The following is a 6,635-nucleotide window of genomic DNA, read 5'->3' on the forward strand; positions in this document are numbered from 1 at the left end:
GTGTTATGTATGGGTAGCACCTACCAAGAGTGAGTTTTTGGGAAACCTGTCAAAAGCTCACAGCAACATTGCTGGAGCTATGCAAAAGCACAAACTGTGAGTTTCATAATGGCACCATGAGACAGGTCCGACAGTAATGCAACTCCTGTGTGAAAAAGTCTCCTGTATTGACAAGGGCAAAGATAGAAGGAGACTGTTTCCCAGGAAATTTCTACAAGATCATCACTATGTATGTTACACTGAAGAGAAATTACCATGCAGTTGCAGTTGGTCAAGTAATGTTAATATTTTAGCGGTTAAAATTGCCACACTTACTTGGTAGAATAATGCATTCAATTGGTCTGAGATGTGGCATGATAAAACCATGTTCTGAGTTAGACTGAAGCTGACTGATATTAATCTCTTTCCAGAAACATTGTGTCAGACTGATTATTGACAGATCGAGCAGCATCTGCACCTCTTCCAATTAGGAAATGCTATGGAAAACATTGAGTAAAATATCAATCATATGAACTAGCCTATGTGCAAAGATGCGTGCCCCAGTGACAAACTGAATTCCTTACCCAAAGCCCCACAAAACAAGCCTAGACTTGTTGATTGCTCTGATGGATTTATTTCCATTATGGGTACACATACCAATTCAGCATGGATTCATCTTCCAGTAGATGATGTGGGTTTCTCTGTCATTCTGTGAAGCAGATATATGTAAGCTTCATATAGATGTGGGCATTTTTACTTAGACTCCCTATCCAAACCCTGTAGGGCCATTCTTGGCTTAAATGTATGCCAGGTCCATGTTGCACCTGAGACTTGCAGCCAGGGGACAGATGGTGGAACAGCATGGCTGCAACATGTAACTGTTGTCAGGGTAGGAACAGGCTCCAAGGTGGAGTTACTTGCACAAGAAAAACTGCTTTGTCCTTCATTCCCTGCCCTCCCCCACTTCCCCCCCTGCACTGGTTTTCCTGTTCATTTGTTCTCTTGCCTGGTGCCTTGCAGGTGGAGTTGCACAGGCTGAAGTTGGCCAAGGTATCCCGTAAGTTCCTGTGTCTGGTTGTGATCTGGAAGACAAGACAATCCTTGCTAGCTTTTGGTGTCAACAAGAGTTCATTTGTAGAAATAAACACCATCATTAAGTTAGATCTACCTTACATTTATGCCGGGGGTCTCTGACTGTGCTGAGACATTCACAAATGCCCCTGTTGCTTTGGGAGCCTGAGCTTTAACACTGCAGGACTCTGGCTTCCCCACCTGGTTCTACAGACTTTGTTGTCCATGCTTTTGTTTTCAGCATAACCAGCTCAATTAGGTTTAAATACTAATATAATTCAATTTTGGCAGCCTCTCATAATGTTCGTGTTTCATTTGTCAACTGACATTGTCAGTCACTGTAATGTCACATCTTGTGGCATTGTCCTTGCATTTAATTATCGCTGATGGCTGTAATATAATTTGGCACCAACAAATATGTCTTGCCTGCCAGTAATTTGAGAACAGAGAGTGATTTGGACAAGTGATAGAACTGTCTGCTTTTTGTCATCCAGGTTTCATCCCCATTCCCTAATTTAGCTGGGCACTCTTCCATGGCAAAGCAGTATTGATACATATATTCTGTTAGTCACAATACATATATTATGTCATAAAATGTATTTGTTTGTAGTGCAGGTACATCAACAATGAAATCATGTCAATGCCAAAATAAATAAAAATTTGTTATGAGGGCTTTCAGAAATCAACAGTATAATGTGACAAAGCTAAAGTAGAATGGCAGCTAGTTAGTTATCTGAAGCCAAAATTAAAATGCATTCAGCTTTTTAACTTACTTTTTGTTGGATATAACTCAAGCAAAAAAAACCCAAAACAGTGATATATATGTATGTATGTATGTGTCTATATATATATATATGTGTGTGTGTGAGTGTGAAAGTCTTTATGTAGGAGACATTTTAACTGTGGCATTACAGAAATTCTAATTTCAAGAATGCCAGAGATTCTGAAACTTACTGTTTTCTAATATGTTGAAAAGCTGATTAGATCTTTCTGCTTAAAAGGCAATTTATCAGCAGCACTAGAGAGAAGCAGGTGCATATGTATGATGGTGATGTGCAGATGATGACCTGTCAGGAAGGCATCAGAGTGCTTCACAGCTACCATGACATCAACAGATAGGAAAGAAGTTGTTTCAACAAGAAAAGGCAGGTGATGTTGATTATATTTTCAGACATTATCTGAAAAGGTTTATCAATTTTGTGCCTTGGCTTCCATTTTTGAAGTATTACACTGATTTGTAAAGTGCTTTAAACAGTTGGGTCAAGCCTCTCTCAGCCCCCAGTTGCTCACCCAAAACCCCTGTCTGGAAAGTTCTTTGGGTTGGTGTTGACTGCTGGATTCAGCTCCCAGTATATGTAGTACATATAGCGTGTGCAAGCAGCCACTGGTGACTGAAGGTTTGATGACCAAAGCTGAAGTCTCCACTGCTAGATTATAGCTTTTCTGAAAGCAGCGTCTGGTAAGGGGATACCCTTATGAGATTATGCACATAGCTGGGTTTGAATTCTCCCTTTCTCATAACTGCATTATTTTGTAGCCCTGTTAGAACAGGTCCCTCTTAAACTTAAAAATGCAAAAATACCGGTGTGAATTTGTGACTAGTAAATTGACTTTTTTTGACCTCTTAGCTTCAGTATTCATCAGGATAATAGAGGAGAAATGACCATGAATGCATGTACTGTAGTAAATTGGGACCAACAGAAAGATGTGACCAACACCACCACAGAAGACCCAGAAGTAAATCTCCCTGCTTTAGAAATTTCAAATTAAAATGGAAGTTTTTTCTGCCTGTTATGTCTAAGAACCTTATGTGACCTAAAGGGGTTTATGTGTAAAGAGCTTTATTAATCAGGCTTGAGAGATGACTGATAGCAGCAGGGGACAAGGAACAGAGCAAGGGTGAGACTGTGGCTTCTGAGAGAATGGTGTTGATGGGAGGCACTGGCAGTTTGGGCAGTGAGGAGAGCCGGGTGGGCTGTGCTGTGCTTCAGGGAACCAAAGGAACCAAGGAAATGGTGTCTGCTGGACGAGGCATGCTGCTACCTGGTGGAGCACAGGGCTGGCCTTTCTCAAGTTTCCCACTAGCTCAGACCTTGCTGAGAAGCTGAGGCAAAGAAATACCATTGTTTGATACTGTAGCAGACAGGAATAGTGTTGCAGCTCCTGTTGAACTGCCTTAGGGTCCCGTAGTTGCTGAGTAATGGAAGAGATGATTTCATATGCTTTAGCTGCTGCCTGTAAACTGCTTGCCGTTCGTCAATGAAGCCAAATTGCCTCTCTTCTTGCCCTGCTTGCTCTCCTTTTTTAGTCCTTTTGCAGGCTTAATTAGAAGTGTTGGCTGCAAAAGCACTAGTTGGGTGAATGGGTTTGCAGGGACATGTGTGGGCACTTGGTTCCTGGAAACAACAGAAAGGAAATTACTTTCTTTTATGAATTTTCCCTGAAAGGAACAAAGAGATGAAACTATCTTCAGTTATGTAAGATGCCTTTCAACCAGAATTCTTAGTTTGTGTTTCCCACGGTAACTGGACATAATTGTTGCATGGTCTTGTTCTTGCAGAACAGGAATTACTGGAGTTAAGAGCACTGAAAAAGTCTAAATTCTAATTTAAATATTGGAATTAATTCTGCTTTAAGGGATTTAATGATCTTTGTAGGTTACTACCTGAAAATATTTGAACCATGCAAGTTTACTAGCAAGAAGATCAATATAAAGTCTGTTTCAACTGAGTTGATTATCAGATGTAATATTAGGACTTTGCAGTGGGATAGGGTTAACTACGCTTCTGTTTTCTGAACAGATGCTTAGTTGTAGTATGCATTATTAACTAAAGCAATGCAAATGCTTTTGAAAGTTACACTGTGTGCATTTATCACTATGCAAACAACAGAAAATTTCAAAAATTGACATAACCAATTAAGACGAATTGTGGAGTATTTTCTCAAATTGAAAAGCAAAGCAACCGGGAATTAGGTGCCTTGGTTTTCAAAGGGTAGCAGAGGGAATGGGAACAGCCTGCAAGGCTTACCATTTAGGAGAGCAGGAGACCCCCTGGTCCCATAAACATTGTGGAAAGAAGGGGCAGCACAGAATATGCTGTGAGCAGCACCCACTCTGTTTTGTGAGAAAGAAGGCTCTGCAAAAGAACACTAGAGCCAGAGGTATGAGGGGAACCATGGTTGTAAGGAATTAAAGCTCGGTCTCCTCATGGGAAAACAGAAGTTGGCTGTTAATGGAAGAAACATTTAGGGTTTTGAATGTATACTCAGAGAGGGAAGAAACTATTTTGCGTATTTGCTGGAATTCATCTTGATTACCCTTGCAGCAGCTATTTCTGACTGAATATATTCACACTGTAAAGTTTTGACATTGCTCCCAAGAGGAGAGTTTTCCTGCTCTCTTGTCTTCTGTATAGATTAATGGGTAAATGAAATACAAAGAAAAGGTTAGGAGGGCACCACACGTAACACTGGAGTGTTGGTGAGCAAGAAGAGCTCCTGAGAATATAGTCTCCTGGAACAGCAAGCAAATTGCTTAGGCCTGAAGGTAGTGAGAGAACAGAAGAAATGAGTGTGGAGCCCTGCAGGTCAGAGAGGGTTTTTACTAGGGCCTACCCTTTCTGGTACCTGTATTGGAATAATTCCCTCTTACCCAAAGTCACTTGAAAAATGGAAGGAGAGGGGAATGCATTGGAAAGAAAGCCTACAAGCTCTGCTCAGGTTTTCATGAGACTTGTGGAGAGAATCTCCCTGCACAGTGTCTTGCATTGCAGGACACTTCTGAGGCTTCCTCTCAGAAGCCAGACACATCCTCATGAAGTGTGTTCAGTGAGCTTAGGCCACAAGCAGGGATGCAATGGGATGAACTGGCTGCACCACCATGTCCTCAATGAGCTCTTGTGGAGCTCATGCCACAACCCTGAGTGCCTTATCCCCCTTAACAGCACTGTGCTCCTGCTGCAGCTCATGCTCTGCTCTGGGAAAAACATTTTGTGACTGGTTGAACAGTTTTACTAACCCACTTTTTAAACTACAAATACTCCTGTTCAAGAGGAGTAAAAAATTACGAGCTTTCTTGCATGTGCACCAGTGTGAGGTTAAACAAAGCTGATGGCCCATCAGGATGAAGGTGGCAGGGGTACAATAATAGGCTCCATAAACAGGCTGCTCTGGCCAAAAGCTTTGGGTGCAAAAGAGTAGTAATATGTGTTAAGAAAGGAGAGAGCTGGAAAACTTTGTAATATGCATAAGAGAGTGCTGGTGGGAGCTTAATTTGAAGGCAGAAAGAGGACTGCTTAGTGTGCAACTTGAAAGCCCCTTCCTTCCTAGGATGCTCAGCCCTGTGGCAGCCCATTCCAGTGAAGACACAGACCCAGGTGAGAGGGCTGCACCAGAAGTGCTGCGAGAGGCCACCCCTGTAGAGCAGCACTCGCCTCAGTGTGCACGTGCAGGCTGTGCCTGCTGGCAGAAGGCACTCAGAACGTGGAGTCCCAGCCTTGCTCTCTGCCAGGGCCATCTCCCTGAGCCCTCTTAATGAGCAGTGCAGCAGGGTTGTCATTAGAACCCATCTGTACACTCACCTGCTGAGCTGGCAGCACCCCAGGGGAAGTAGCATCTCTGATGACACAACCGTACTCCTGAATGCTCTAAGCAGATCCCACGATGAAAAGGTGGTTCTGGCACTCCTTTAGTATAAGAGTTTTGGAAAACTTGAGTGCTGTGTGTCTTTCCTGTGAAGCCCATCCTATGGCTTTTACCCTCTCACAGATTCCCAATCTGGTCAGTGCTTCCTACAGATGCTGAGAGCAGGATGGTCTTGCCCAACCCAGACAGGTTAGCAGGCAGGAAATGAAGAGGCTCCATCAGATGGTAATTGTTCTCAAATACAGATATGGTATCATCCAGTTACTGGGAGCTGGTACTACAACTTTGCAGCTGAGGGCCCAGTTGTACCTCTGTATACTGACTTTGCACAGGTGACTCTAAATCCCAAAGATGTGGTCTGTAAAGATGGGCTTGTGTCCTGCTACAGCTGCACGACTGACTAAACTGCATGTTAGGGGTGTGGACTGGGTTAGGAAACACTATGATAAATTAACAGGAGCATTCAGCTTTGCTACTGGACCAGAAAAGGGCTTTGCTCCATGCCTGCTGCTTTTTACAGGGGATGGTGGCAGGGCAGGCACACGCTAACATCACCTACAAGTTTAGTATGACAAAGTTTAGTATGACCCAGCAAAAAGGACTGACAGTGGGGGTGAGGAAAACAGCTGTTCTTTGAATTGTTTCCAACCATGGAGCATGGCTGCTTCCAAGGTGGAGCAGTGGCAGTTGCAGGAACCCCAACCAAAGCTACTGTAAACAAGGCCCCAGAACACTTACAGTGTTTAACTTCTCACCATCAGCTGCTTCACTCTGCTGGGCCAGCCTACTCCATGAGGCAGGGGTGACCACAGCTAAAGGTTAGGTGACCAAACCAGGATCAAGTCAGAGTACCTTCTGACAGCAAATTCAGCTAGCACAACAGCGGCTCTCCAACTTACCTGCTTGGCAGGCTTACAGCTAGATTTCAGAGAGGCTGAATC

The sequence above is a fragment of the Hirundo rustica genome, chromosome 6, assembly GCF_015227805.2.
Source record: "Hirundo rustica isolate bHirRus1 chromosome 6, bHirRus1.pri.v3, whole genome shotgun sequence".
Lineage (NCBI taxonomy): Eukaryota > Metazoa > Chordata > Aves > Passeriformes > Hirundinidae > Hirundo > Hirundo rustica.